Source organism: Euleptes europaea, chromosome 1 (genome assembly GCF_029931775.1).
Source record: "Euleptes europaea isolate rEulEur1 chromosome 1, rEulEur1.hap1, whole genome shotgun sequence".
NCBI classification, from domain to species: domain Eukaryota; kingdom Metazoa; phylum Chordata; class Lepidosauria; order Squamata; family Sphaerodactylidae; genus Euleptes; species Euleptes europaea.
Window position 1 is genome coordinate 3,405,236 of NC_079312.1, and position 12,339 is coordinate 3,417,574.

The following is a 12,339-nucleotide window of genomic DNA, read 5'->3' on the forward strand; positions in this document are numbered from 1 at the left end:
CCCTCCTTCACTGACCTCGGGGCTCTCGACTAGATGACCTCCAAAGTTCTCCCAAATCTCTGTTTCATACCCTGGCCTCGACTGAACAAGCAACACTGTAGGTAACACATGTGCCGTAGCTATTTCAAATTGCTGACGCGGGTGCCAGTGGATTATTATGCAGTAGGTCCAGGAAAACACCACCAGAACTCCTTGCTACTAGAAAAGCAGTGCTCGTTTATTTTACAGTGCAAAGATATAATACAACTCCTTATACACTCCTCCGCTCATAGCATCCCGACACGTGAGCTTCAGTTCTATACAGTTCTATACACAATGCCATCTCGGGCACCAATCACAGTAGATGCTTAGTCATTCCCCTGTTGCTTCTACACTGCATCACCCATCTGGCCCGAACCAGTTCTCGCCAGATCCCTCAGGCTATCCAGGGAGTTTCCAGACCTATTGCATCATCCCAGATCCACTAGAACCAACTGTTGCCTGTCAAACTAATCTGACGGCCTTGCATCTCTGACACTTGCACCACTAAAGGCCCCCCAAGGGGGCCCAGCTGCCGAAGTGGAGAAGGGAGCCTTTCAAAAAAACCCAACTCTGCTCTTCCGGAACAGCAAGAAGAAACCCCTGCAGGCCTTTTCGGGACCCCCGCCTGCCCCGCCACCAAGCCAGGCGGATGGGCGAGACCACCCCCCAATGCCAAAAGGGAGGCGACATTTTTGGGCTGGAGCTTGCAGGCGGCAGCTGGATGCACAGAAGCCAAGAGCCGCCCGTGCAGAGACCGAGTTGCAGGGAGGAGCTCAGCTCAGGGCCTCCGGGGAAGAGCAGCTCTTGCAGAGGGGGGGGGGAAGGGCATTTTGGAAAATGGAGCCCGCCGGTTCACTGATACCAAGGGGGGGGGGGTCGGGGTCTTCTTGCTGCGCCTTGGGGCCCCCGGGGGATGAACCCTGCAGGATCCCCTTCGCCAGACCCCCCGTGCAGCTCCCCCCCCTCCTCCTCCTCGCTGGGGACCAGGGGGGCGCTTTTTGCCCCCTTCCCGGGCTCACCTGCCGCTCCCAACCCTCCGGCGGGCCTCGTCCCCTCCTCGCCGGAAGGAAGAGCGCCGGGAGGCCGCGCGGGCTTCCTTCCTTCCTTCCCCTCGGGGGAGGCCTCTCTAGGAGTTCGGACTCGCCCTCCTTAACCCTTGGCCTGACTCCCTGCCCTGGGCCGCAAAGGAAGGGACCCCCTCCTGGCTTCGCCCGGCCGGGGGCGGCGTCGTTGGGCCCAGCGGGCCTCGCCCCGGTTTGAGGGCAGAGGGCGGGGAAGACCCCTCCTCCCTTTTCTCTCCCACCCGTCGGCCCTCATTCTTGTCTCTGGGAGCCTTAAGGAGGGGTCCTGAGGCTCGGGGGGGGGAGGGGGGAGCCACTGGATGCAGGGGAATCCCCACTGCAGGTGGGGGGGGGGAAATGAGGCCCCCTTCCGTTCCCTGAGAATGGCAGGAGGAGGCGGGGCGGCTTCTGGCCGGGCTCACTGGCTGGAGCCACGCAGAGCGCATTCATTTCCCGGGCGTCCCCTGTGCTGCTCCCTCCCAGGAGGAGACTTTCTGCTGGGTGGCGGGGTTTGATTTTGGCTGGGGGGGGGGGAAGGTGGTTTCCCCCTCCAGACGTTCATGGGAATGAATGGGGCTTCAAGGGGTCTGGGGATCCAGTTCTGCTTCCCTGCCCACAACCTTTCCTTGCCCTGCTGTTCCCAGGCTATGTCTCATATGTAGGGGAAGCTCAGGAGGGGGTCTGGCTGGCTGGCCGCCCTCCTGAGAATGCTATGAGACAGTTTGGAATAATTACAAAAAAAACAAAACAAGAATAAGTCATTCACCGCCATCAATTATGTCCCCAACAGAAGCATATTTAGACGATGCTGTACCAAACGCCCTCCTGAGAATGCTGTGGGAGCTCCCCCTCCTTCACTGACCTCGGGGCTCTCGACTAGATGACCTCCGAGGTCCCTCCCAAATCTCTGTTTCATACCCCGGCCTCAACTGAACAAGCAACACTGTATGTAACACATGTGCCGTAGCTATTTCAAACGTCTTGCTTTTCCTTTGACTATCTGTGTTGCTGTGTGCTTCCCCCGGCATTTTGTTTTGTCTTTCTCTCCCACCCCTTTTTGAACCCAACCACCCTTTCCGGGTTTTTTGCCCCTCTTTTTACTTTGGAACTCCCTCCCTAGGGAAAGTCCACTGCCTCCCTCCCGAACATCAACATGTTTCCCTGGGGGGCACCCCAAACCCAGGGAACAACCGTTTTTCCTAGGGAAGAGAGTAATAAAACACCCATGTTGCCAGCAAAGTGGAGATTAGTTTCGTGCAAGAAGATGACCATGAACTCTGCTGCCAGAGAAAGACGAAATGGATTGCAATTTGGATGGGTGGCCTGTCAGAAAGAGCCCTTGCAGCTTTGAACACAGCAGAGGATCTTGGGACAACCACCACAGCGAATGCTTCCAAACAAGGAAACCTCTTTGGGAGCTGTCAGGGAGTGCCAACAGGACAGCAACTAAGCCAAAACTGGCTAGAAGACACAGAGGCCTCTTCCTGCATCATATGCCACCACTTACCATTAACATGATTCCAAGGTTAAGTGGCCTCCTGTGACCGTCTGGAACCTTCGATCCAAATCTTCCAGTTGTCCCCAAAACATCTGCCGTATCGATGACTCAGCTTCTTGTCTCGGCTTTTGTAATCCTGCATTATAATTCAATCAGAAACTGCCCTGGTTTATAGCCTTTGCAAGCCTGTGGACATCACTGTAATTCTGACAAAAGGTGGTGGGCGCAACCACTCAATGGCTGCCGCAGGAGGTGGGACCAAAGTGTGGGGAGAGGCTGGGGCTCAGCGATAGGGCATCTGTTTGGCACGCAGAAGGTCCCAGGTTCATCTTCAATTCTATAGTTTTCTCCACATCAGTTGCTCATGTCCCAAGTATTCCCTTTATTGTCTGTCGTCATCTTTTGTTTCCTGAAAAGAACCCCTTTTATGCTCTGGGCCAAAAAAGAGTATAATTAGCTCGGCTTTAGAGCCAGGAAGGAGAGTCTGATCTTGGATACCAACTGAACTGCAACACAGACTCCCAGTGCACACCAGATCCCTCCTTCTTTCATCTCACTTCTTTGCAGGATAGGACAGGTAATTTTTGCTCTCCTTCTTGATCTATTCCCCCCCCTCCATTTTCTAAACCGCAGTTCCCCATTTTCCACACATGTACACCATGAACTCAAAGGTTAACTCCGGCCCCAAACTGGAACAGCTCTGCTGAATGTTTGGTTGTTGTTGCGATATTAATTAGGAAAAGGAACATGTCTGTGCTTTGGCTTAGTACCACTAGTATTTGCTTAGGATAAGTCCCCCATCCCACACCGTTGTACCAAATCCCTCAACAAACTCTATATTCTTTTTAAATCATGTCTCTGTCATCCTTTCCTTACTGAAGACTTGCTACTCACACCTCTTTAGGTAAAAGATTGCGGTTTTCTGGGCCCAGCACAAACATGCAAGCTCATTCCCCAGTTTAATCTGAATGTATGTTCACATGTTCGTGAGGGTGTGATAACACTAGTGTGCTCTCAATCACTTTTCCCAGGAAGGGTAGATTAGATACCAGGTGTTAACCGGCTACAACATTTTCCTACAGGGTTGTTGTTTTTAAGTAGCAGGCGGATAACTACCTCTTTGAGAGATCGAGGGACGGTGCCCTGAGTTAGTGATTGATTCATAATAGATACTAAGGATTTGCTGATGTGATTTTAGAAACCGGAATAGGCAAGGATCCAGGGCACAATTTCCCAACAAACGGGGAAATCAGAGTATGATAACAGGTGCCTGACAGAAGCCTGGAGATGATCACCCGTGGAGGTAGAAGATGGAACACGGAAGGTTCCAGAAGGATCAGAGAGATTACATAAGAACATAAGAAAAGCCCTGCTGGATCAGACCAGTGGTCCATCCATTCCACCATCTTGTCTCACACAGTGCAGAACCAGTTCCTCGGGAGGGCCTAAAACAGGGCACAGAAGCTGAGGCTGTCACGGTCCCTGACATAATTATGGTATTTTGTGTACATGCGCAGAATTAATTCCATGTAAAGCTTGAACACAATATACAAACTTAACCACAAACTGCAGAGGTTTGTGTAATGAAGAGCCTGGCAACAGCTTGCAAAATGCAAATGTCCTTAGAACAGGCTGACTGAATTCTCTCAAGGTCTGAATTCTTTCAAGAGCTAACTAACTAAACCTGGTCTTGTCCTTGAAGGGAGAAAAACAGAGTCATTTTTCACTATCTGCCAGAAAGGTGTATCTGAAATTACCCTTCCTGATTCAGCTGCCAGCTGCCAGCTGTTCATATCTCAAGAGCAGAAAAGTCCTGCTATCCTCAAACCTTGAGAAATGTCAGGCCTGTATCTCAGTTTCGTTTTCCACTGACCAGCTCTCAAGGACTGTTATGCATACCTGAAGCTGTGGGAACCACAGCGCTGTTTGTGTTCTGCAATCTCTTGCTTTTTTTCATGCTTTTATATTACCAAGTGCAAGCCAGCAAGCTCCATTGCTGTCACCTTTTCTTTATGCTCTGTTAACCTATTTGACCAGTAAAACCATCTTCTTTGGACCTGACTGTCTCTGATGTGGTTTTGGTTCAGATTGGGCCAAGGGCTCACAAGAAGGTCTACTCAAAGACCTCAAGGCTGTAAGTGCAGTAAGCTTCTTGCTTTCTATAACCTTGCTGAAGGCTATGTTTCCTACTGACCAGATGGTTACATGTTACAATGTGAGCAATAATTGTGTTTTATGATTTATATAGTTATATATTGTAGATTTCTAAATAGTCTCATTTAATGTGTATTGTATTGAAGATGAGAATGGTATGAAAACTGAGTATATGGAGTGATCATGGAGCTCAGGAATGATTGTTTATACTTTAAGCAAAATAGACGGAAAGGAAAGGAAGCCCATATTTGGTCATGGGGAGAAGCTAATAACCTGAACAGCTGCAACTAAGACATTATTGCACTGCTCATGTTATCTGAAAGTGGGGAGGAAGATATCCCTCCTGATAGTAAAATCAACACTCTTAATGAGTCTGAAACAGTATAAATACAGCCACAGTAAGCCCAGAGAATCAGAACCTTCCAAAGGCTCTCAAGAAAAGGCTGACTGGTATGTATGGCTTAAATACATTACTCTAGACTTTATGAATTAGATACTTTGAACTGAATCAGAATAATTTGACGGTTATATTTTAGAAGTTGGATTTTGAAACTGAATAGTATGTAAGACTTGCTTGCTTTTACTTCAGACATTGTAAATACATACATTGTACTATAAAAACAAGAGTTTTTATAGAAGTTTTAAAGACTTGATAATCTGCGTTTACACATATTTTACTAGAAGTGTATCAATAAAAAGACTTGCTTTTTAAAAAGTAGGTAAAGTTGTTGAGTCCTCCTTACTTGATGACTGGCTGAATAAGATAAGTTCACTTCTCAGCAAGTGATACATTCTAAGAGCCTGTCATCTGAACAGCACGACCCGCTTCAAGGCCATCCCCTGATCTTGCCTCCTGGCACTGGGATGCAGAGGTTTAATCCCTATGAATGTGGAGGTTCCCTTTACTCACCATGACTAGTAGCCACTGATATCCCCTCATGCCCTCCAGTTCTAGTATTCTGGGAGAGGGAGAAAAAGGTCTCTTTGCCAACTATCAGTCCATCAGGGGTGAAAGGCAACACAAACAGGAACCATGGAAGAAACCCCACTTTAACAAAACAAGGGGGAGTTACGAGCCTCTCTCAGGTATCAGAGACAGTGTGGTGCAGTCGTCAAAGGGTCTGACTAGGCTATAGGTCAGGGGTGGGGAACGTTTTTTCTGCCAAGGGCCATTTGGATATTTATAACATCATTCGCGGGCCGTACAGAATTATCAACTTTAAAATTAGCCTGCTAAATTTGGTCAAACATTTAGCCAAGAGGCACGTCCAGAGATAGTTCTGAGTGTCTGCCATGTAGAGCGACTCGCTTTTGAGCTCGGCTGTCCCCAGCTGGGCCCAAGAGACTCAGGCAGGACAGCACTAGAGTCGAAACGGAGTGAGCAACAATCCGCTCGTGGATTGTAGGCGAAGGAGCCCGGCCCAGTAATGCCCCGATCTGGTAGCTGATTCCACTGCCAAATAACTCTTACTGTAAAAAATGTTTTTTCCTAATATCCAGCTGGTACCTTTCTGCCTGCAATTTAAACCCATTATTGCGAGTCCTATACTCTGCCGCCAAGAGGAACAGCTCCCTGCCCTCCTCTAAGTGACAGCCTTTCAAATACTTAAAGAGAGCAATCATGTCCCCCCTCATCCTCTTCTCCAGATTAAACATTTCCATCTCAGCCTTTCCTCATAGGGCTTGGTCTCCATTCTTCGCTAACTTGTAATCCTGTAACTTCAACCACCATAGAAAGTTAACTGTCCTGGGTATCTTCTTAAAATACGTAACTTAAAATCTGTAACACTTTCTAAATTCTTGCTACTTTTTTATCATAACCAAGCCTATTTAAAAATAGTTATTACAAGTTTCTACTCTTCTTGTTGCATTCTCCTGATGGCACAACTGGAAGACAGTTGGGGTAGAAACCATTGTGAAGCTTAAGGACCTCCTACTCCCATATGCATTTATTTAAAATATTCATATGTTACCTTCCCATCCAAATGGGGTTCCCAATGTGGTGAACGACAAGGTACTGAATGAAGGCATATTGACCTACCTGACCACTCCAGCTAGATGGGTGGCAACCCAAGAACGGGCCTTCTCAGGTCTGAGAAGGGAGAGTCATTTGCCTCCCTCTATCATTGCCTCCCCCCCCCCCCCCGGTCTGTGCTGTATCAATGACACTTCACACATGAGCATTTCCATCCCGTGTGTCTGGAAAGCTATCCAGGAGAACACTGTGGAGTTCTGCCCTGAAGCACAGCAGCCGAATGTCAACATATTTCCCTGGGGGGTACTCCAAACTCAGGGAACACCAATTTTTCATAGGGAAGAGAGTAATAAAATACCCACATTGCCAGCAAAGCAGAGATTAGTTTCATGCAAGATGAGCATGTGCCCGGCTGCCAGAGAAGGACAAAATGGATTGCAATTTGGATGGCCTGAGATAGGCAATAACCAGTGAGACGCGGGCTGTAACATGATTGGGTAAATCGGTGCCTAGGGCTCCACGAGGGCTTCACTTCCCAAACTCAGGATTGGGCAAGGGAATCCTGCCCAGCTAGGAGAGCAAGGGTTAAAAGATCTGGTTCCCTCCTTCCCAGCCTAAATGGAAGTTCTGCCAGTGTAACACCGCGAGCAAGTCCCACGAGGCACATACAGAACAGGGGAACAACTGCCATGTTTTGTGTCTCAGAGAGCCTTGCAGAGATGAACACAGCAAAGGATTCTGGGACAGCCATCACAGCAAATGCTTCCAAGGAAACCTTTTTGGGAAATGTCAGGGAGTGCCAACAGGAGGACAGCAATTAAGCCAGGCCAGGCTAGAAGACACAGATGCCTCTGATTTATTAAAATTGTGCAAGAATATTTCTAAAAAGAACAGTGAACAGTAAAGCTTAAAATAACAAAGGCAAAATCAAAAGGACTAACTACACAGTAATAACATTCGTTCAGATTACCAAATGTAACCTTTCCAGCTGCAATCCTCCAGCATTCAAAGAGGGTAATCGCACCCAGTCCGGGATATGTATGGGAAATACCTTAAAAGCGATTGTGATGGATGCAAATTCCTATTCCCCTCACCCTCCGGCCCTTTTTGCTTTCGCTCCCGTTTCTAACGTCTCTGAAACATTTGCTTTCAGAGCGCACTTCCCAGAAATAGTGCACACAAAAGAGAAGGGGGTGTAGAGGGAGCACCAGGTAATTGTGACGTTGCTTGTGTTCCCCCACCTCCCCCGGTTTTTTGGAGCGCATGCGTGGGATCATTCGTGCATCGGGGCAATAGGACGATGGGCTGATGTGCCCCCTGACGCTTCTAGTTCTCGCACGCGCAAATGTTCAAATGGGAGGTTTTGCCTTGGATTTGCCGCTCTCTAGATGTACATTTCCCCCAGCCATATTCTCAAAACTCAAAAATAAGCCCCCATGCAGTTTCAAGAATTCTGATGGGGAAAATGTGCATCTAGAGAGAGGCAAATGTAAGTTTTTATTGATCCACCAGTAAGTGACTGGAAAGAGGGGGGGGGGAAACAAGTGCTCGATCTGCAGCCTGGCCATTTAAAATCCAGCGCTTATGAGAAATGGTGCTTGGGTGGGATTGCGTGCCACCTCTAATTGACCCACAGCTGTAGGTCAAGGCGAGGTGGCCCATGTACCCACCCCAGCAGAATTGCTCATAAGCATCTCTAAGTGGCCATAATGTGGGTCGCAGGGTTCCCTCCCCCCTCCCTTGGAGTTCCCAAGTTGTGTGTGTGTGTGTGTGTGTGTGTGTGTTAAGTGCCGTCAAGTCACTTCCGACTCATGGCGACCCTATGAATGAAAGTCCTACAAAATGTCCTCTCTTTGACAGCCTTGCTCAGATCTTGCAAATTGAAGGCTGTGGCTTCCTTTATTGAGTCAATCCATCTCTTGTTCCCTCAACTTTTCCTAGGGTGCCTGTCTTTTCCAGTGACTCTTGTCGTCTCCTGACGTGACCAAAATACGATAGCCTCAGTTTAGTCATTTTAGCTTCTAGGGTCAGTTCAGGCTTGATTTGATCTATGACCCACTGATCTCTTTTTTTGGCAGTCCACGGAATCTGTAACACTCTCCTCCAACACCACATTTCAAAGGAATCTATTTTCTTCCTATCAGCTTTCTTCATACATAGTAATAGGGAATACGATGGCATGAATTAATCTAGTCTTGGTGGCCAGTGACACATCCTTACACTTCAAAATATTTTCTAGCTCCTTCTTGGCTGCCCTTCCCAGTCTCAATCTCCTTCTGATTTCTTGGCTGCAGTCTCCCTTTTGGTTGATGTTGGAGCCAAGGAATAGAAAGTCTTGAACAATTTCAATGTCCAAAGTTGGATGGATGGGGGGGGGGGGGGAAACCCTACTGCCTTAGGGTGTAGCCAGGCAGCATTTCGCACGCCTGCCTCTGCCCACCCCATTCAGGGTTCCAGCCACTCGCCCAAGTACAAGGCATAATAGCCACCCAGGACCTCCATAAACCCACATGCGGATGTTCCACCCCCCTCTTGGAACCACGTCCAGGGCACCACTTAGGGCGAGAAGTTTCAGGTTTCATTAATCCAACAAGAAGTCATGGCACGTCCCTTCCCACTTTCCTGGAAAATACACTCAGCTTCCATGTCCCTTTGATAGCAACGTCTCAACGATCAAGCCTCCCCTTGTCCCAACAGTAGGAAAAGCAGATGGTTAAAAAAAACAGAGGGCGGAAGCCAAACCGCCACCAGAAAAAAAGAGAGTAGTGGCCACAAGAGTGACCAGGGGACCTGAGGTGGAAGTGGTGTGACCAGGAGGGGAGCAGTCAGAGGGCGGCTGGGAAAGTGGGCATGCGCAGAGAGAAGGGTCCCCAACGCGTCTTGGAGTTATCGAACCCAAGGGCAGTACGTTATAGGAAAGGAGTAAGTTTTTACATCATCATAAAACTGTTTTGGGATATTATAGGCATTATATGCTCCCAAACTGGTTTCATGACCAAAATGGGAAAATGAGGTGGGGGGTGAGTGGGGAGGAATGTTACGTATTATAAAGGGTTGGGAAATGTTTGCCAGGATGGGTGCAATAAACCTCAAAGTCTACTCTTTCCAAGCATCGACATGGAAAGACAGCAAGTCTGACCCATAAATAAGGCACGGAAGTAGAATGAAAATGCTAAACGTTTATGGCCAAGGGTCTGAGTTGGCCTGAGTTCATTTGATCAATCAGATCCGTCGCTGTGATGTCAGTTAACTACGTGACCACATTACCAGCCAGGTGACCCAAGAAGGGTCAGAGTGAGATAAAGTGGAGGGGCTGATTTGCAGGCTAAGCCCTCCCACTTCTCAAAGGTGCCAAGGCTCATGATTTCATCTTGGATAATTGGATGGGATGTGGCTCCACAGTTCTCGGCCTTGGGAGACTAGAAGGGAGTCGGGATAAAAGCTTATTCCTCCCAGAACGTAGACTCTTATCTCATTTGCAAAAAGGTCACAGCTTGCTGGACCTCAAGTAACAGCACAGTTGTTTTCCAACTTTGACTTTTCTATTACAGGTTTGAAACAAGAACCAATCTATGAGAGAACAAGAAATTGCAGTAAGGGACTCAGTTTATGACAGGAAGGAGAGTCACATGAACACATGAAGCTGCCTTATACTGAATCAGACCCATGGTCCATCAAAGTCAGTATGTCTACAAAGTCAGTATGTCTACCAGCATCGGCTCTCCAGGGTCTCAGGTAGAGGTCTTTCACATCACCTTCTTGCCTAGTCTCTTCAACTGGAGATGCTGTGAATTGAACCTGGGACTTTCTGCATGCCAAGCAGATGCTCTACCACTGAGCCACAGCCCCCGAGGGCAGATTAGAGGCAGGACAACATTTTTCTACAGAATATTGTAGAAGGCTTTCACAGTCAGAGTTCATTGGTTCTTGTAGGTTATCCGGGCTATGTGACCGTGGTCTTGGTATTTTCTTTCCTGACGTTTCGCCAGCAGCTGTAGCAGGCATCTTCAGAGGAGTAACACTGAAGGAGTGTCTCTCAGTGTCAAGTGTGTAGGAAGAGTAATATATAGTCAGAAAGAGATGGGTTTGAGCTGAATCATTGTCCTGCAAAAAGTATCAAAGATAATGTGCTGAGGGTGTGGTATGTTAATATGGAACCATTGTATCCTGAAGTGATCTGTTAATGTGTGAAAGCCAAAGCTAATCTGCATGGCTATTGTGGACTGTAGTCTTTGTTAGTCTGGAGCTTTTCAGAATAGGAAGTCAAGCCTTATTCATTCTTAAAGTCTCTTCTTTTCTGTTAAAGTTGTGCTGAGGTTTATGAGAAGCCATTGAAATTCATAAACATCAGCACAACTTTAACAGAAGAGTTTCTGACTATATATTACTCTTCCTACACACTTGACACTGAGAGACACTGTCCTTCAGTGTTACTCCTCTGAAGATGCCTGCCACAGCTGGTGGCGAAACGTCAGGAAAAAAAATACCAAGACCACGGTCACATAGCCCGGATAACCTACAAGAACCATTTTTCTACAGGCATTTTTTTAAAGTAGAAGATGGCTAACTGTCTCTGGGTCGGTGAGGGAAGGTGCCCTGAGTTAGTGATTGATTTATAATACATACTAAGGATTGGTTATTGTGATTTTAGAGAGCAGGATGGGCAAGGATCCAGGGCACACATTCCTAACAAATGGGGAAATTAGATTATGATTCCAGGTGACCAACAGAAACCTGGAGATGATCACCCATAGAAGTAAAAGGTAGAACAAGGTTTAAATAAAATGGAGGAGAGGAGACCAGCATGAGATGCTGAGGAAAAAGGCAGAGCTGGAGGATGATGCTTGTAGGGTTTCTCTCCTGGGTGAATTATTTTATGCAAAACATGGCTTAACATTTATATGGTTTCTCCCGTGTGAATTCTTTGGTGTACTTTAAGGTATGTCTTTCGAGAAAAGCTCTTTCCACACTCCAAGCATTTACATGGTTTCTCCCCAGTGTGGATATGTTGATGTCTAATAAGGGATGAACTCAAAGCAAAGGTCGTTCCACACTCCAAGCATTTATGTGGTTTTTCTCTTGTGTGGATATATTGATGCTCAGTAAGCTTTGAACTTGCAGCAAAGCTCTTTCAACAATTCAAGCATTTATATGGTTTCTTCCCAGTGTGGATTTGTCAATGAATAGCTAGGTTACCTCTCTGAGCAAAGCTCTGTCCACACTCCAAGCATTTATATGGTTACTCGCCAGTATGGATGTGTCGATTACTAGCTAGATTTCCTCTCTGAGCAAAGCTCTTTCCACACTCCAAGCATTTATACGGTTTTTTCTCCATGTGGATATGTTGATGGTGACTAAGCTGTGAACTTGAAGCAAAGCTCTTCCCACAATTCAAGCATTTATATGGTTTCTCCCCAGTGTGGATATGTTGATGTCTAATAAGGGATGAACTCAAAAGCAAAGCTCTTTCCACACTCCAAGAATTTATGTGGTTTCTCCCATGTGGATATGTTGATGTCGAGTAAGCTGTGACCTCGAAGCAAAGCTCTTTCCACAATCCAAGCACTTATATGGTTTCTCCCCAGTGTGCATTCGTCGATGAATAACTAGCTTATCTCTCTGAGCAAAGC